The sequence below is a fragment of the Triturus cristatus genome, chromosome 1_2 (genome assembly GCF_964204655.1).
Source record: "Triturus cristatus chromosome 1_2, aTriCri1.1, whole genome shotgun sequence".
Taxonomy (NCBI): domain Eukaryota; kingdom Metazoa; phylum Chordata; class Amphibia; order Caudata; family Salamandridae; genus Triturus; species Triturus cristatus.
In genome coordinates this window covers 372,294,471-372,315,594 of record NC_140580.1, presented here as the reverse complement: position 1 = coordinate 372,315,594, position 21,124 = coordinate 372,294,471, and positions in this window count along the sequence as shown.

Below are 21,124 nucleotides of genomic sequence, written 5' to 3'. Positions count from 1 at the left end.
AAATTAAAAGAGCTTTAGGAAAGAGACAAGGGACACGCTGCCTCCAGGAGAGGGGGAACAGCAGGAGTCAAGGCTTATCCACTGCGAGAAGTGCCTAGTGGAGGGTGTGTGCATGTCCCTTGAAGTAGGGGTGATTTAGCCACATTCATAAATGATTTTCCTCGGTTTAGGGAGAAGCCTGCTGAATGGTACAAGCAAGTTGATTGGTTTGTAAAGCTCCTGAAGGTGTTCTGGATAGACCTGAACATGTTGTTTGACATTGTGGTTCCCAGTGACTTATGGTCCGCTTGTAAAATTGTTATTGATTGGACTTCTGCTGAACCAGATAGAGAACCTGTAACTCAGGGCCCTTCACCTTTGGTTATGAAAAAGTTTGAACAGGTGATTCTATGGTTGCAGTCCAAAATAGGCACACAAGATATTGATTGGGTTAAAATAGATCAAACAACCCAGGAGCCTAAGGAATCAGTACATGCTTACTACAAACGGCTTTTGCAAGCATTCAAGCAATACAGTGGGTTAGATACTCTTGACCCACAGTACATGGGACAGTTTGTTTCCAAATTTGTGATGGTGTTGAAACCAGAAATTAGTGTTAAGATCCAGCAACACTTCATATGCTGGCAAAATAAGTCAGTGGATGAAATATTACGGCATTCCAGGTATTAAAGGGATGAGGTGGATTCCAAGCACAGGAGGATAAAGGACAAGTTTATGTTGGTCCAAATGAGGAATGCACAAAGAGTAGATCAGGTGCAAACAAATGGAAGAACAATAAGTCAGAATCAGTGAAATAATCAAGGATGGGTTCAGAACGTTATGAATAACTCTGTACAGGGAAAAGGGAGCGGTGTCCCTATAGACCCCAAAACCGGGATAGACATGGCCACGCTAAAGAAGATGACCGCTTGCCATTTTTGAAAAAAATTGGGCATTGCAAGCACAAGTGTCGATTAAATTCAGCAAATCAGATGCAAGAGGAAGAGCTAGTGCAAGTGCCAGATGTGATCAACACCATTACAAGGCCAAGATCCTACAATGGGGGGAAGTCAAAACCAGTTAGTTCAAATGCTACTACCTCCAAGAGTTCTGCAGAGTAATTGAGCATACCATCAAATGCCCTTTATGGAAGCATTAGACAGACTCGATCAGGACCTGTCACAATGACGGTGCCTGAGGGGGGAGGAAGAGTGTACCCTTGGAGCAGTCTTAGAGGCCTACCAGAATGAACAGTATGTGGAGGCAGATGTACGTGGTCATCCCATTACATTCTTTTTTTTTTTTTTTTTTGAAACCGTTTATTACAAGACTCAAAAAAATATACAAATATGGGCCTACAACCTTCCGGCCGGCCGCTAGCAATAAAAGGAGCATACAATATACATTTATAAAACACATGGTGCTGCGGCCGAGCATGCACAGGAGATAACATCGTTGCGAGCCACACTATCCAGACCCCACTATACGGTTCCATTTTGAACTTAAAGAACAACAAATACAAACAAACCCACAAGGCAATCCTCAATCGGAAATAGCAACACGTGCTCCCCTAGAGGGGGGATCCTAGCCATCCATAGGAATCTCAAGAGGGGGGGGAGAGATCAGAACTAGGGCTGGGTACACCTAATGCCCAGGTACCGGGGGGGATGAGTTGGCTAAGGGGACGGGGCCGGCGACGGATCGGGCAGTAACGGTGGAGCACAGATTCCCCCGCGGTAGGCGTTCCAGGGGCCCCACACTTTCACCCATGTCGCAGGCTTACCTCTCGCCACATACACCACCTTTTCCCGAAACATGCACCAATCCATATGTTCCTTCCAGGCCGAGACAGTCGGGGGCCTCTGGGATCCCCACAGTTGGGCAATATCACACTTGGCAACCATATACCCCAGAGTCACCCACCACGTCTGCGGCACCGAGTAATCGGTAGGCTCCCACACATTCAACAGGCATCTCCTCGCTTCGGGCAACAGCGCCACATACGTGACCACTCGCAGCACCTCATGCACACCACGCCAGAACCCCTCCACCTCCGGGCACTCCCACAAGATATGCAGAAAAGTCCCCAGCGCACCACACCCACGCTTACACAAACCGTCCTCAGCATAGCCCATACGCAGGAGCTTTGGCCCCGTCATGTAAACCCTGTGGAGTATCTTGAGCTGGACGAAACGAAGGCGAGCCGGTATGGCCACCTCTTTCGGGGAGGCCACCGCGGAGATCCAGTCCTCGTCGTCCAGCTCCAGCCCATCGGCTACCCAAGCCTCACGAAGGGCAGTCAACAAGTCTGAGCGGTCGTTGATCAGTTTTTTGTAGATCAGTGAGATCGTGCTGTCAGGGACGTGTCCATCCAGCACTCTATCCTCCAGGGGGGAACACTCCGGGATGGAGGCAACGTCCGGAAAGACGGAGCCCAGCGCATGCCGGACCTGCAAATACCGAAAGTACTCGCTGCCCTGCAACTGAAATTCCGTCTGCAGCATCTCGAACGTTTTAAATCCTCCCCTCGTCCAGAGATCCCCCACTTTGCTAATGCCTATTAAATCCCACTTCTCAAAGCCCTTCGAGGTCCACAGGGAGCCCAACCGCTCAGATGCATATAGTGGTGACGCCCGGGTCAAACGGTCCTTCCACCCCATTGCGGCATTGGCCGCGTGCCACACTCGCACCATGACACGCGTGGGGCCCGTTAGGCGAGCGTCGGGCGCGCTAGAGTAGAGCGCTCGATTATAGTCACCACCTAGAAGTAGCATCCTATCCATTTCAAACGCCGGGTTTAAGGCGGGCCCATATAGGCCATGATTAATCGCAGCTAGCTGGGAAGCCCAATAATACCGTTTAATATCCGGGAGGGCAATCCCCCCGTCATACCAGGGGAGCGTCAGCTTAGCCAGGGCAATACGTGGCCTCCCGTCCCAGAACAGGCGGCGCTGCAAACTCTCCACTTCGCGGAAGTAGCGCGCTGGGACGAGGTCCATAGTGTTCTGCAACGCGTATAGGAAACGCGGCAGCGACATCATTTTAAACAATGCCGCCCGGCCGAGCGGCGAAAGCGGCAAACGCCGCCAGCGCGCGACATCCTCTTTCAGACGCTGGAGGGGGGGAAGCAAGTTCCGATCATACCGAGCCTCCGGGTCCAGAGTAATGAAGACACCCAGGTACCTAAATCCCTGCGGGGCGACCTGGATCGGACAGCCCCGCGGGAGGATAGGAGCCTCCCCAGAGAGAACATACACACACGATTTAGCCCAGTTGATGACCAGACCGGAGTTACGACCGAATGAATGCAAAACATCAACCAGTACTATGAGTGATTTACGTGGGGAGGCTAGGTACAAGAGGATGTCATCAGCGTATAGGGATACGCGGTCTTCATACTCAGGGGTCCAGCGGAGACCACGGATGGAAGGCTCCCACCGCAGCCACTCCGCCAGGGGCTCCAAGGCAAGTGCAAAGAGGAGCGGCGATAAGGGGCAGCCCTGCCGTGTGCCCCGGCCCAGCTCGAACGGAGCCGACACTCTTCCGTTCACCACCACCTGCGCCAATGGGCCCGAATACAGCAATTTGACCCAACTGATGAACCCTGGGCCAAATCCAAACTTCGCAAGCATCGCCCAGATATATGGCCACTCAAGCGTGTCAAACGCCATGGTGGCGTCTAAGGACGCCAAAATGGCCGGCTCCCGTATGAACGGGGCACGTGCAAGCACACCGTGCAAACGCCGCAGATTAAGGGCTGTGTTGCGATGGGGAATAAAGCCAGATTGGTCCTGATGAACCAAATCGCCCACCACGCCGACCAGCCGATTGGCCAGTACCTTGGCGAGAATCTTGGGCTCCGCGTTCAGTAGCGAAATGGGCCGATAGGATGTAACCCGGTCCCGAGGTCTCCCTTCCTTGTGGATGACCACGATTGTAGCCAGACGCTGGTCCGGCGGGAGGGAGCCCACCGAGTGTGCCGCCAGGAACATAGCCCGGAGGTGAGGTGCCAGCGTATCCGGTCGCAACTTGTACAACTCGATAGGGAGACCATTCGGACCCATGGCCTTGCCGGAAGCGACCGAGCAGATGGCGAGGGCGATCTCGTCGGAGGTGGGAGCGGTGTCCAACGACACCCTGTCCTCCCCGGAAAGGGACGGCAGCGCGATATCACTAAGCAGGGCACGGGAATCCTCTTCCGAGCAGGGAGACACCGGGGAATACACCCCATGGAAATAATCCGCGAAGCAGGAGACAATTTCTTCTGGTTCAGTTACACACACACACCATCCGTTTTCTCAATCAGCGGGACCACACGATTCGCTCTCTCTTTTTTGTCCAACCACGCTATAAGTTTACCAGCCTTAAAACCCACATCATACAGTCGCCCCTGTTGCACTCTACTGAGGCCCCTGGCCGCCTCCGTGACGAGGGCCCTGTAGGCCGCTTGCTTGAGTTGGAGGACATGTAATGCAGCATCCGTCACCCCGCCTTCTAAATTCCCCTCCAACTCGGCTATTTCAGCCTCCATCCGGGTCACCTCCTCCCGCTCGCGCCTCCGGGCGTGGGAGATAAGGGATAGGGCCTCCCCTCGGAGTACTGTCTTGAAGGCCTCCCATAGAGGGATGGCCGAAGGCACAGACCCCACATTCTCATCAAAAGTTCGCTGAAGGGATTTAATCAATTCAGCGCGAATGGTGGGGTCGCGCAGGTACCAAGGATTGATTGGGACCACCCTACCCTCACTCCTTGGAAAGACATCAAAGTGCAGTAGGAGCGGGGAGTGGTCCGAAATACCCCGTGGCAAATGGCGCACCTCTCCCACCCTCCCAGCATAGGCCGCCGGGACAAGGACATAGTCTAGTCGTGAGAGACTACCATGGGCTCCCGAGTGGAAAGTGTACTGCAGCTGCGTGGGGTGTTTTAAACGCCAGCAGTCCACTAATCCAAATGTATCCAAGAGGCCGGGTAGCCACGCCTGTGCCTGGGGGAGGTCCCTAGGGGGGGTGACGATCCAACGACCCAGACACCACCGCATTAAAATCCCCCCCCACAACTAAAAGCCCCCCCGGAAGGCCAAGGAGAAGGCGCCCAAGGTCCGCAAAGGTGGTCGACTGCAGCCCCGGTGGGATGTATACTGACACAAAGACAACCACTTTGCCCTCCAATCTTCCCACCAATACCGTATAACGTCCCCTGTCATCGTGGAGCACCTCATCAATCTCCAACGGGAGCGAGTTCTTCACCATGATGCCCGCACCCCGTGAGCCGGACGTGAAGCCCGAGTGAGCCACTAGGCGATAGCCACGCCGATTCATGGCGCAGAAGGAGTTGCCATTGAGGTGTGTCTCCTGCAGAAAGACTACATCGGGCGAGGTTCGCTTCAAAAACTGCAGGACCACACCCCGTTTGATCCTGTCCCCCAGTCCATTCACATTCCAAGACAACAAAGTTAGTTCCCTACCCCCCATCATATACAGAAGCCATCATTCGTCCCCCGGAGAGCACTTTAGAACCAACACAATAATACGTTTGCCTTGTGATAAAAACGAACAACACCCCATCCCTACCCACCCACCCCAACAGAACTCCCCCCCTCCCTGCACCCCTGCATGAGCCCAAACAGCCCCCCCAACGTGCAGTGTGCCTGTCGCCCCATATATAGTTAGACTAACTAAACCCCCTAGAGGAGGAGGGAGAACCCCCAATAGACCCAACACAACCTCCATAGGAGGGGAACTTACAAAAACTGACGCAGAATCAAAAGTGGCATCATTTTCGTCCAGAGTGAGGCCCAATATTAGACCCTCAGTCCTGATCCAGCGTGCCGTCTCCCCCCGCCGCCCCCCCCCCCCCCCGATCCCGATCCCCGGGCAGAGTATCCAGCCAGTCCCCGGCCGCTTCGGGACGATCAAAGAAGTGCGTGCGACCATCCACCTCCACACGCAGCTTGGCCGGGAAAAGCATGGCGTATTTGAGGTTTAGGTCCCGAAGACGGCGCTTGACGCCTAGGAAGCTCAGTCTCTGCTTCTGGACCGCAGGGGTGAAATCAGGATAAAAATTAACCTCCATATTGTCAAGCTTGACCGGTCCATGCAGTCTGGAGGTTTGCAGGATAGCGTCTCTATCCCGAAAATTGAAAATCCGGGCGATGAGAGGTCTCGGAGGGGCTCCGACCTTCGGCCTTCCCCCGAGAACCCTGTGGGCCCTCTCCACAGCGAAGAATTTGCTCAGCCCCCGTGGCTGGAGATGGGTAGCAATCCGGTCCTCCACAAAGAGATCCGCCGCCGCCTCCTCGCGTCCCTCGGGCACCCCGATAATGCGGATGTTGTTCCTCCGTGCCCGACTCTTGGAGTCCTCCAGGCGTCGATCCATAAGCGCAGTCGCCCGACTAAGCCGGCGCACCTCTGTTTGCAAGGCCGCCACATCTGTCGTTAGGCCCGATGCGGTGTGGGCCAAAGACTCTACTCGGTCGTTGGTTTTGGAAAGATCGGCCCTCACCAGGCCAACATCCACGAGGACCGAGTCAATCTTCTGCGCCAGTGTATCGAACCGCTGGCCCACCGAGGCCTTCATCTCGGCAATGGCGCCCATAACATCTCGCAGAGTCAGATCTGCGGGCAGGTCTGGGGCATCCGGAGGGCTCTCAGGGGACTTGCGCGGTCCATCGGGAGATCCCTTCTGGAGGGTATAGCGGTCCATACTGTTGGCCTGATGGACGGCGCCACGCCGGGTCGATTTGGTCTTTGCCCGGTCTCCATCTTGTTTCGTGGCCATGGCCACCAGTCTCCCAGTCGCACCAGCCACGTCGTGTAGGGCAGGAAAGCAGGGCCACGAGCTCCGGGGGGGCCCCCTCAGAGCAGCGGGGTGGATCACAGCCTGCGGGCAGGCAGGGTCACCCAGCAAAGCCACACCTCACCAACACCAAGGGTTCCGCGACCCAACCTCGCAGAGACGACAAGGTGGTGCGAAAGCGAAAGTGCGGGGTACGCGAGTCGCCAGGCCCTGCCTGCCGCTGTTGTTCGCTTTGTCACTGGATCACCCCACAGCGCAAATCCGGGGTCCAACGAGGGGAAGGCACACACCTCAATCGGTGCTCACTCCGGTGTCCGAGGTCCGATTCGGAAGCGGGAAACGGGTGCCACCTCAGCTCAGGTTCACCAACATAGTCCCCTCATCCAGGGCAGGATAATTTCAGGATAATCGTAGGAGGTTGCGGAGGTCCTCGGGAGCCTCGCACCTACGCGGCCATCTTGGTTGCGCGCTAGCATCCCATTACATTCTTGATTGATACTGGTGCTACCCGTTCTACTGTGAGATCTGCAATAGTCCCAAACCTACCCCTCTCGGGAAAATCAATCCCAGTTGTAGAAGTTGCCAATAAGAGAATGACGAACCCTTTGACAGAAGAGGTACCAGTAAAAATAGGAAGCTTTCACGGTCGACACCAATTTGTGGTGTGCAATTAGAGTCCAGTCTGTTTGTTAGGGCGTGATCTCTTATATAAATTGAATTGTACCATTTATTACACACCAAAGAGAATTGAACTGCAGTCCAGTGATGATGGCATTGCATTCAAATTGGAAAGTTAGAATCACTGCGTAGACATGTTTCTAGTACTGACAGTGGAAGTCATGCTGCTGGATCTGAGAGACACTGTCTCTCCAGTGTTGTCGGACATCACGCAAAAAGAGATAGGGCTGATTCGAAGAGTTTAGCCAGTCCGTATACAAATCAAGCCAAATGCAGAATTTCAAAGAACACCCCAGTACAACCTGACCCCAGTGACGGTAGCAGGGATTACACCTGGGATTGATTCCATGATTGTGCAGGGTATATTGAAGGAGATAATAGGAAGTCCATGCAATTCACCTATAATGGGGTTGCAGAAGCCAAGCAGAAACTATTACATAGTTCAGGATCATAGAAAGATGCATACAATTGTGATTGCTTGTTGTCCCGTGGTACCAAATCCATCTGTGATACTGTTTCAGATCCCTTGCGAAGCTGTTTGGTTTACTGTAATGATCTGTGTCAAGCATTTTTCTCCATCCCATTGCACAAGGAAAGACAATTTGTTTTCCCTTTCTGGATGGAGAATCATGTTTTAACATGGTTTTGTATCCCACAAGGATATATTGAAAGTCCATCTATCTTTAACAAAATTCTAAAAAACAACCTTGAGAGCTTGGTACTGCCCCAGAATTCAGTGCTTCTGCAATACATAGATGATCTCCTAATTGCATTGGAGACAGAAAAGGGTTGCAGGGATGATACCATTGCCCTACTGAACCAATTTGGATGAAAATGGACATAAGGTGTGGCTGAACAAGCTTCAGTACTGCTTAACAGACGTTCTGTACTTGGGTCGTTGCATTGAGAAAGGCAAGAGAAAGGTGTCACCAGACCGTATTGAGGCGATCATGAAAATGAATATGCCTACCACGCAAAAGTAAGTAAGGATGATTTTCGGAATAGTTGGCTACTGCAGACAATGGATCCCAAATGTATTCTTGAATGTGAAGCCCTTACAGAGGCTGACACATAAGGATGCCAGCAATCCCTGGGATAACATTTGCTTGGCTGTCTTCTTAGAGCTGAGAGAGTGCCTTTTTCGCACTCCAGCTTTGGGACTGCCGGATTACAACAAAGCGTTTTCACTATTTTGCTGCTAGAGGGAGGGTTGTGCTCTGTCTGTTCTTACCAAGTCACATGTGGGTGTCGGTGAACCAGTGGCCCACTTCTCAGCTACATTAGATCCTGTAGCTTCAGCATTGCCCGGATTTCTCAGATCCATTGCTGCAACAGGTGTCAGCATTGAAAGATGTGAAAGTATTGTGATGGGTCATCCACTTACTGTATACGTTCGACACTCAGTTGAGCTTCTGATGAAAAGAACCAAAACACAGCATTTGACGAATAATAGGCTAACAAGGTATGAGCAAATATTGATGGCAGCTGAAAACATCACCCTGAAGCGATGTTCTGTGTTAAATCCTGCTACCTTGTTGCCTATTCCAAATGATGATGGGGAAGATTGTGAGGACCACGACTATCTGGATGTAACTGGACTCCTCACCAAACCGAGACCGACATTGTTGAGGAACCACTGCCTGACTCTGATCAAATCCTTTTTGTTCACACTCCATGTTTAAGAGACAATGAGGGTTACCTAAGAGCAGCTTTTGCTGTCTGTACCGTTTCTGGAGTGGTAGAAGCTGCTTGTTTATAGGGAGTATACTCCACACAAGTGGCTAAAATCATTGCCTTAACAAGTGCATGTCTTGCCTCTGATCAAATCAGAGTTCCCATCTATACCAATAGCCAGTATGGTTTTGTGGTAGTTCAAGACTTTGGACAGCTATGGTCAGAGAGGGGGGTTTTAACGTCATCAGGATCTCCCAAAAGAAAAGGGGAGTATGTGAGACAACTGTTGGAAGCCTTGCAGCTATCAAAGGAAGTGGCTGTCAAAAAATGCATAGCAGACTGGAAAGGGTAAGACTTTGTGACTGTGGGTAATCGATATGCGGATGAAGTAGCCTGCTTTTGTGCCACCCATGCATGTATTTTTAATGGGGAATATTCTGATGAGAGCACAGAGAAAACCATGCTCAGCATGACGCTAGCTATTGCAGATACCTGAGATGAGGTCAGGCGTCTGCAGGGAGAAGCATCAGATCAGAACAGGCCGGTTGGATTAAAGCAGGATACGAAAAGAGGGAAGATGGCATTTGGGTTTCAACTGATGGTAGAGCACTTTTGCTGGACTGTTTGCTGAGTCCATGGCAAGACAGATTCATGGAGCAGTTCATATAGGGAGAGATGCAATGGTGATATTGTTCAAGCAAACATGGTTCAACCCGAGATTCAATGTGATTGCCGATGCTGTGTGCCATCTATGTGTTATGTGTCAACAGTTGAATGCTGGAAAGAAAACTGTAGTTGCTTTGAGTGACATTGGAAGGTCTTTTCAACAGAATACAGTTGAACTTTGTTGAGATGATTGTGTGCAATGGTTTGAGATACATTCTGGTTGTAGTGTGCATCTTTTCACAGTGGATGGATGGTTATCCAACTAGAAGTTGTGATAGCCTCACAGTAACGAAGTTATTGTTGAAGGAGCTTATCCTGCGCTTCGGATTTCCAACTACATTGGAGTCGGATAGAGAAACTCACTTCCAAAGTGAGATCATGAAGCTGTTGTGCACTGCCTTGAATGTTGATCAGAGACTACACTGCAGCGACAGACCAGAGGCGTCAGGAATGGTGGAACTGATTAATGGGACTTTAAAGATGAGAATAGCAAAGGTGTGTGCCTTGACATCTCTGAACTGACTGATGCATTGCCTTTGGTTTTGATGAGTTTGTACAACATTCCAGACAGGAGGACTGGGCTATTCCCTCATTAAATCCTCATGGGGAGATTGATGCGCTTACCTGCAGTGCCATCCACAGTGTTCATTAATATCACCGATGATTTGGTTCTTGATTACTGCAAAGGATTGGCTGATGTGGTTCGTTTTGTGTCTCACCAGGTTGAAGCTGCGACTGCACTGACCTTAAAGGACCTCTGCCATGATTTGAACCCGGGATACTGGGTCCAGATCCGAAAGCATGTAAGAAAGAACTGTCTGGACTCACGGTGGCGTGGTCCATAGCAGGTGATCTTGGTGACAAACACTGCTGTGAATTATGGAGGGTTGCCGAACTGGATACTTGCCTCACACTCCTGCAAAGTCACAGGGCCCTTGGAAGAAACAGCTCCTCTCCCAGATATGACTCCAGCAGTGGTTGAAAAACCACTGGAGAGGACAAGCCAAGCTGTGGGGTTGCTGAAGGGGCTGGATACCCACGAAGTCGAGCTTAAGGGGGGAGGGTCAAGCTACACAAGGCCCAGGTATCTACTCTGAGGGAGACGGTAACATTGTGATTTGTATAGAGTCTGACTCAGCTGAGCAGACTGGTATGGAAAGTGGTTGTGTGCTGCTAAAGAAGACAGGGGTTGCAAGAGAATATTGGCCGGTGAGACAGCGAATACAAAACTTGAGACTTGCATCCGAGAGAGATCTTGCTCTCATAACCGAATCATCTGAATCTGATCAAAGTGAGTCAGAACAAGCTCAAGGAAGTGTAAGGGGGTTGTGGAGGGCAAGAGTGCTGTGCCAGAGACACACCTCTCTGGAGTGGACTTCCCTTGCTATAAATGCCGGGGAGAGTGAGATCAGGGACATCATTACTGATAATTGAGATCGAGTTCAGAGTTCTTGGAGTAGAGGCAAATGGTGTTCTGGCATTGACTGTACCATATCCACCAAGACTTGGTGGCTTACTGAGATTGATCTTGGAAGATCTCACATTTCAGACCTTTGGAAATCAGCCGTCGCCTCAGGAGACTGCAGCTTTTCGTATAGAACTTTTGTAGTGAGTCATTGACAAAGTTGGCTCTGGTCTCATAAGGGATGTACTTTGAACTGTAAATAAAAATCCTTTTTGCTTAAGAAGGTAACCTAGACCAGAGTGGAAGAAGAATAACAATAGGGACTTTTCTGTAGAAGAAGAAAGAGGGCTTGGGAAGTCTTTCAAGCTGTGTAAATATTGTGCCAAAGACTGATACCTGTTTCAACAACTTCAAAGAACTGTTAATGAACTTTTTGTGCAACAATAAGAGGCGAAGAAAGAGAAATTGCACTAATCCCCTTACAGCTACAATCCCAACCAGTTTGAAAACGGAGTTTGGAAATCTGAACCGTAGACACAAATGTATAATAGGTACACTTATTGTTGGAGGAATTATAGTAATGACTGTAGTCATCCTTATATCTACTATAAGTTCACACAAGGCTGAGGTTAAGGGACTGTGAGTACAGGGGACATCCACACCTACCACCTCTAGCACAAAAGAGGGTACATTAGGATCCAATAGTGCTTTAATAGAGCAAACTAGCAGCTTATTGCATGTAGATTTGTCTAAAGGTGATTATACGTTGAATACTTATGTGAAATTACTGTTTGTGTATATGGATACCATGGATGTGAGAGATTGCTATTTGTTCATGCAATTGCCTGCCTCAGCTGAGAAGGGTATTAGGTACCATCACCTGCCCTTGACGTATGGCATTAGTTGCAGTTTGCTTCTTAGCATCTTTTATGGAAAGGGTAATTAAGAATACTATTTCTCGAATTATGATCTGGTGTTCTCAGAAGTTTTGGTTTATAAACATCATAACAAATATGATTATTATAAACAGGTGGAGAGAATGAGAAAGTATATTGTACCTACTATTACGCTAGACACAGTTTATGCACATAGACACAATTTAACCTGCACATTAACAGAGATAGAGTAAAAGTTTGAAGATCAAGTAGAAGATAGATCTAGGGGACTAACAGTTAAACTTGATAGTAGGGAGGAAGTTTTCAAATGGACTAAGGAAGAGTTAGCTCACAAGGCTAAGGGAAGTTATGGTCCAATAGCTCTAGGTTGGGAACAATGAGGCAATCTTTGCTTTCGACAGGTACAGACGAGTTATGACACCATTTTTGTGGGACAAATTGCTTGTGAACACACATTTCTGATTGATGCTTCTTCGAAGAAGTTCTTGCAGGATTCTGTACAAGTGGTGCCAAATGTGTAATTTGTATGTGGGAGAAATGCATATGTCTGACTGCCGAAGAATTGGTATGGTACTTGTTATGTGGCTGTTGTGTTTCCCAAGATATACCATGTAGAAGATTTGAAGCGTTTGGAAGGGAAGTCATCACATAGAGAGAAATGTGGAACAAGAGTAGGGGAGATTATAGGGGACGTGTTTGGAGCAATGATACCTAGTTTGGGAGTGCTATTAAATGTCAAGATTAGCAGGTTGTCAACTATAATAGATAAGTTGTCAGTCAATACAGCTCAGTCAGTGGTTGCTCGTAGATGGAGAGATGGTTTCGATAAGAACTATGGTGATACAAAACCGTCTTGCTTCAGACGTATTATTAGCAAATGAGGGTGAAGTTTGTAAAATGTTGAAGATCCAACTTGCTATACTTATATCCCAGGCCATAGTAAGGATCTGAGGAAATACATAAGTAACATCACTGAGATACATCATGAGATACATGACTTGGCAACTGAGAGAATCTGGAATAAGGTTGGGAAGGGTTTTGAAAAGGTTGGAAATTGGTTTGCGAGTATGCGGAAAGGAATCCTTGCTTATATCTTGACACCAATAGTTATAATTGTGGCCTGTGTCATCTTGTTGTTGGGAATAGTGAGGGCCTACAAGTGGCATCAGTCTAGGCAAACAGGGAATTCCATTAGAGAAAGTGAAAGGAGAATGGAGTCACTATGAGACTCTTAAGCGTTTAGAGTAGTTTCAACAGGGGAGACTGGCTGCGACATCTGTTTAGATTGGTCTTTTCTACAGGGAGTTTTGATGGGTGTGATGATACTTGTCATCAGAGGGGGGACTGATGTAGCGCAAAACTCACATTTTTCATTTGTAGGGGGACTTCATAACCAGGAATTGTCCACACCTGCATATATTCCTTTGTTGTAAAAAATACAAGACTGTAGAACGTAAACTTTAATAATGTGATTTGTAGTGTATTGGGGACATTTCAATGTAAACATGAAGAGAGTAACGTTGAAACTAGCTGAAAACATTAACATTTAGAATTTGTGATGCTGCTGACAATTATTCACGTACTTGATGTTCTTATGTAACATATTAATTTAGAAGTGCTCAGTAAAAATGTCCATATTGTATGTAATTTCATAACGTCTATGTGCCATTTTCTTACGTTGGGTGAATTCTGTAGGCCTGGAATATATTTTTCCCTGGAAGCTCTCGCATTAGAGTTAATAATTGGATTTCATGTACATTTTGGATTTGTTCCTTCTCATGTTTCTGTTGCAGGTGGAAGAATCACCCTTGTTAGTTAGAATATTGTTTTTGTTTTGGGAGTTAGGCTTAGGTAGAAGAGGATACATTGAGTGTTGATACTGATAGTGGAGAACTGTTGTATTTTCTCATCCGAGTGGGCCTGGGAATCAAGGTCCTCTCACCAAGCTTGGAAGCATTGCTGCTTACTTGAAAGTTACCTATGAGGAGGTGGCCTGGTTGGATGGCGTGATTCGCAAGGGACCCTTGGATATTGCAGGTGATATTGGAGTATCGTAACCAGGGAAAGTGTCCAGGGACTTCTGCCTTGCTTTGAGAGAGAGAGAGCATCTTAGAATGAGCTCTGCCTTAGTAGCTTTATGCTGCTTGACCCAAATAATGTTGGGAGACTTCTTAGGAAGGCTTCACACGCTGACGCCTTAACTGATCTTGCCTTGGGAAATAGTATATAGGGATGTCATGTTAGTTTCAGTGTAGGGACAGATTAATGCTTAATACCCACAAACTTTCGATTGATCTGCTAACTATTTCCCCCACCCCCACGCTTTCATGCTGTAAAAAAGTACCATAGACTCGAGGTTCCAGATCGGATCTAGAACATGGAACCTGGCTCCTTCACCTGGAAACGCACGCAAATTTGAAGCAGGATGTTACTAAGTGCATTTCTACAGGTGAATAGGTAGTGAATGCAGCGAGAAAAATATTTGCCCAATGGAGAAAAACTAAATAAGAAAATGCATTTTTGCATTGTATTCAAACTGTCATAGGCTTTCAGGGGCATAAAATGAAGTTTAAAATATACTCCAAACATAGGAGTATTCCCACTGGAGCTGAATTTGATCAAACTTCTGTGAATAGGTCTTAGAGGAAATTAACAACTATTTACATTTTCCCAGCAAGTTGTGATGGAGTCTGGGCCCATTTGCACAATAACACTCAATCGATGATCCTTTTATGTGACATGAGAGGTGAGGAGAAGGACACTTTCAATTTAATATCCAATTTCAGTATTGCCAGTTTAAGTTACAGGATAATTCAATAGAAAAACAATGTAAATAGTAAGAATCCAAATCTTTGGATGTGATTCACTCTAGATAACAAAAAGAAAACAACCAATGCTATTATTGCTATGTAAGTAATAAGAAAACAGAACTTTGCATCAGATTGCATTAGCTTGTTATTGAAAATAAGCATGAATCCCTATCTGTCCCTATTCTATCCTACTCTAAAGTGGCAACCCTAAACTAAACCACGTAGAATGAAATAGAGAAAGGTGCCAGCCGTCAGAGTCCTGTGTAAAGGAGCTCTAACATGGGTCAAGTAGCATAAAACCACAGTATCCAAAGCAGAGGTCTGCCACTCCAGTTGTCCTAAGTCCAATTGCCAGCTATCCCTTACTTTGTTGCATCATAACATCAGTTGTACCCAAAGGACGTCCCACAAACTGTATTCAGTAAATGTCCATATTATCAGCACACATTGATTTCTTCACACCATCTTGAGGTTCCCATAAATCATTACTACGGTCGTCCTTGGTCTTGTCTCCGTCTCCCAGGAGAACTCACCTCCCATCTTGTTATCACTCTCTTCGTACCAGTTGCCGTTTCACATGCCTCAATATCTACTAAGAACAAAAACCCTTTTCTCTTTACTAAGACGTTTTGTCCACCTGCAGTGGGAACACAAACTACTTTACATATATAATACCCCCACTGTTGTTTTAAACATTTGTCACAAGAAATACATGAGAGTACAGACTACATGTAATTATAATGCACTCCTAACACACCCCTCAGGGTGGAGTCATTTTTCCTCTCCACCAGTTATAAATAACATCTTGAAAGCAACAGTCTTTATATTGTTTATTACACTTTTTAATGCAATGGAAAACACTTCAAATATCAAATAAAAGAATGATTTTTCTTCATTCCACAAAGTAATAATTTGTAAACATAGCTAAAGTTATCTTTAAGGGTATATTTTCTTGTTCATAAATCATGCCAATTCTACCAAAGTAGTTATCTAAGATGTTATTTGTAAAATGTGCAGTTGACTTTTTTTTTTACAAGTGCAGCCTGCTATGCCACCCCACAAGGCAAATCTCTCCAAAACACACGGCACCCAGGATGCAATCAAATTGATTAGACCCTCAAAAGTCTCCATATACAAATTTATCTCTGCTGTGAGAAATTTGGAATTTTTGTAATTGCATTAAAGAACCAAAACAATGGTTTGTTCCTCATTTTGTTTCATTCAACAAAGTTAAAGCCTCATTAAATTGAAGATTTATAGAGCTCAAACCAGATAAGCCAAAATGTCAGTGATAGCTACTGCTTCTCTTTCATAAATATAAGCATCCTGTATTTCATTCAAATCATTGCCCAATTCTAATCTACCCAATCCTCTGCCCTTCCTTATCTATAATTGGAGAAATTGAGAGTGAAAGTGTGTGGAGGACATTTTCTGAAATATCAAAGGGTACGCACAACCTTCTATCCGAGTACACATAGGCAAACAAAATATGTATTTAGTATGAGCAAAGCCTTACCAGCGAATAGACAGAGACAGCTCTGCCTGAAGCCTCTGAACATTTTTTAAATAAGCGTTGTCAAAGCCAATAGGTCTGGCCTTAATGTGCCAACACATGTAAACTCAGCCATTTACAAATGCTGCTTGCATGCGTTGCATCTACAACGATGTTTATCACATTAACACTTGCCCCACTGGCTTTGCTAATGGTAGGAAAAAGTAGCAAAAACCATTGCTTTCTGCAGAGTATGCATATGGGAGATAAAGAATTTAATGCAACAAACAGTGTGATGATTGGGCGTACTTTTCAGATGTTAAATAGTCCCTTATGCATTTGAAAATAATTCTACCCGGAAGGTGGAATGATACGCCAAATATACAATATAATTAAGTGAGAAAGTAATACTCCTTTGGATGTAGCCAAATCCCACGCTATGCATATTTTAAAGAACTGGTGACAATACGTCTTGAAGTCAGACCTAAGAAGATGTTAACTCCTAATTAAATGTGCCAGAGCCACATGTGAGCAAGCACAAAAAATACTTAACAGTTTATTTCAGATTGGAAAGCCCTTCAAACTGACTTGAGGACATTTTCTAATCAGAAACAGGCTCCCTAGTTGCAAAACACTGGAGTTTTGGAAATGAATATACTGCATGCAAGCATTGGCCAAGCCAATAGGTTTGGCTTTGGCAAAGTAATGCAATTTTTTTTTTTATTTGTATTTATTTTTTACGGTTTACACATGCAACAAAAATTAAAAACATGCCACTGCCCAAATGTGGTCATCACATGCTTGCAAAAAAACTATAATAAAAAAAAAATTATAATTACATATATTTTCAATCGAACAGTATAGGTTCCTACTAGCAGGTGCCGTACTTAGACGAGGTACAGAAAACCTTTCTAGTTTTGATGCACAACGCGCATAACAGGAAAAAATCATTCTTATTGGTGCAAAGAAATGGTACTTTTGGCTTTGAATTACAGTAACCTGAAGACACTATTTAAACACACAATAATTCCTATAACTAAGAAACTAAAAAATAATAAAGAATGGAAGAAAAATATTGTTGCTAATGGTCCACCAGTCTTGGCACTGAAGTGCATTTCTTTTGCGGTGGATGTGCACCTGTCTAATGCTGTTACTCACTGTGTAAGTGAGCCTTTAGCTGCAGTGGACTGACCCATTGCATTATGCTGTATGGCCTGGTGGATGGAAGCAAAATGGCAATGAGTGTTGAAAAGACCACTGAATAAAGAGGGTAGACTCAACGTCCCTTTAGATATCTAGGTATGCATGTTTTTTCTAAATTCATGATTTTGTTTTTCAATTACATGAGGTGGGTGAGACGTTTAAAGCTATCTCTAAGGAAGACCTAAAAAGAGAAGGCACTGAAAGAAAGAAAAGAATCTGATGGGCACAGAGTATCTTTAAAAAAATGGAGAAACTGTATTGTTTAATAATGTAGTTGAATGGAGGAGAATGCACACAAGAGATATGGTACATTTGATAGGCGTCCCAGATGAAAATGCGTGGAAATAGCATTTTCAAAAACTTTAAATAGCCAGGGAAGGAGATGAACCCCACCAGGAGACTGAACAAATGGAAATGTGCAACAGTTGACCTTTTGAAAGTGTCATATTTACCCTAGTGAAAAAACACACAGACTCATAGTAACAAGTTACTAATCTAAAACTAGGGGAATGTACTTGGACCTGACAGAAAAAGTTAAACTGTCAACAAGCGCATTTTCAGACTAAAAGGATCCCTGATTAAACTATTTGATCTATCTCCAAGTTCTGTACAATTAACACAACTGTGGCCTGGTCTGAGAGTCTTACCACTCGTATGAGTGAGGATGGGGACTACTTTGACACCAGTTATAATACAGCCATTAGTGCAACCAATTAGCCTGAGAAACAGTCTGATTCCACCCTAAAGAGAAAAACCCACCATAGATTGGTGCCAAATGGAAACATAGCAAAGAAATAATAGGATTGAGTGCCAATTACAGAAAACCATCTTCTTCTATTTTACTGAAACTGCACAACACTCTTTAACAGCCTCGCTTTTCATCCCTTTACTATTCTTGCTGGCTATCTCATGATCACTTGGACACCTTTGGCCAGTGCTTCTGACTTCAGCATCCCCACAATTATTTTAGAGGCGTGAGGACCAGGGGCAGCTCCCCCGCTAAGGTGGAAGAGCGTGGCCCAACTGCTCTCAGAGCAGGCAAAAACATGATAATAACATCGCTATTATCATTTTATTTTTCTGAGCTACGGACCTGTGTTAGGGTGGGGCGGGACTGGTGCCACAGGGGTGGAGTGGTTTATGCACTTGTGTGCATGGCAGTTTTGCCGGCCCGCTTGGGCTAGCCAAACAGTTATACCCACTTTGCATGTTCTCCACAGGCTGCATGTCCCCGTCTGAGCACTGAACCATGGCACTCAGACCAGTTACAACACTGCATTGCAGCATTGTCATTGGCTTAGAAGAGCCTTTGTGCTTCCGGGACTCGGCCGTGGCAGAGGAGAGACGGAGGCGGCAGTGAGGAGGAAAGTTTTTTTTTAATGTTTATAGTGCACATCAGCATCTACCATGGCAAACAAAAACAATCCAATATGTGTGGAGCGTTGTGCTGAGTCTCTTTCCAGTGAGAATATACAAAAGACCTAACAGAATGAATTTAGGTCTATTTGAAGACAGCTTTTGCACTTCCATTCAGTGAAATATATGCAGAGGACAGGAGCTCAATGCAAGTGCAAACAGTGGAAGAGTAGTTGTTCTTTGTTACTGAATGCTGCTTATACTTGGCACGAAACCATTATACATCACTAAAACATGCCTAACCCTTTTTTCATTGGTCCTGCAGCATGTACCTATGTGAGTTTCTTCTAATGGTGTGGTGTAAAGCATTTCGAAGTATCAAATCAGTTAAAAAGTCAAAAAGATAACACAATAAAAGTATAAAATGGAGACTATTTTAATGAACAATGTTTCACCAAAACGACACAAATCAAATAAGGGGAACTGGAGATATGAATTTTTAAAGTTTGAATAAAATTTTAGCTCCAAAATACACAAAGATCCTTCCTTGGACAACTGGCTGTCTTAGACTGAGACAAAGGTAAAGTTTAAGGCCATTTGCGTTGCAACGTGGGTCAGATACCGGGCCCAGTCAGGTGCCGGTCTAAGAGTTATGTGCAGATTTAGAAATTTCCTGAGAAGGAAAAGTCCTTAGCAGGGCAAGGTTGTAGGCTGAATCCAAAGATGCGGTAGTCGACAACATTGGCGAAGGACGAAGTCTTGGTGAGTTCCGGAGTTTACGGATGCCACTCTGCATCGAACCCAGTGAAGATTTCTACCTGAGGACTTAGGACCTGATTTTCACCTTGGAAGTCAGTGTTAGTACCGTCAACATGATGGAGTACTTGACTCCTGCCATGGTGAAGGCAATTCATCTGCCAAATTTAGAGAAGTCTTCTGGCCCAGTGGACATCTCTTGCATTTACAGGCACCGCCGTCATGGCAGTTCCTGTGAATGCATTTTAAGTGTGCCATGCAACTCTGGCAACATGATTGTGCCACACTGCACACTTAAATTTTTTTATTTTCAAGAACAAAATCCAAAAGCAGGATTAAAAAAGCAATGACCCCTATGCCTTGGACGTTTTCTCCTATGGCATGGGAGTCATTGAAAAGTTTTACAATTTACATACCGCCATGGTTTGGGTAGAGGTTTGTAAATCTAAAAACTGTCCATATGTCTGCCCACTCTAATCATGTGGGTGGACACATGGCCACACTACTTACAACCCTTACTCTGTCAGGCCGTCGGAGGGGTATTTAGGCAGCAGAGACAGAGTATTCCCCACCACATACACAATAAAGGTCTGCACATTTGTCAATCAGTTTGGTGGAGTGGGTATTCAGTCACCTTTGTTATAGAGTACCCTTTCTGCCAAACTCTAAATCGGTACCTTAGTCTCTTCTGGAATTCAGTTTTCCTTAGTGGGTAGGTTTGTTGGCTGTGGCCAGAAAGGGTTAGAGCTGTTTAATGCCACTTAGCGTTGGGCCCTCTGAATTGGATTTGCTTCTGCAGAGAAGAACGTAACGGAAGTTGCAGCGAAGTCGGGCAAACCAGTGATGCACGCTTGGCAGATTTGTGGGTTGGTCTGGGTCTTCTAGGTCCCAGGTATTAGGGTTAGACAGGAGTACACTCTGACCCAGATCTAAGGGCACCAGGATCGTAGGGACACCCCTTGTAGGCCAGGATTCCCTCCACTAGAAGTCACCAGCAAGGCCCAGGGCAGGTCCAGTTGGAAAGGGACAGCTGGCTATTCAGGGAAGTGAGCCACTTGCAGCTTTTGTAACTCTGTAGCTGAACAGAACGACAGCCAACTGACCCTTAGAGACCACTTCTCAGTCCTGGTTACAAGTGGGAGCAGGTCCATCCCTTAGGGTTCTCCTCACAGGTAACAACAGAAGTTGCAGTCCTTCTTCTGTCTTCTACAGAGCTAGAGGTGTTCCGAAGAGTGTCCTTTGGGGTGCCACTTAATGCCCAGTGCTAGCCTGTGGGTGAGGAAAATCCTTGCCACTCCCTAACCATTAGGGCAAAACTTCCCCCCCGAGGGTGACCCTACCGGATTTTGCAGCACCTCATGTGTGTTTTACTGAAAATGTCCAGAGTGCCTTTCTCTACCCAAAAGCAAGTTGG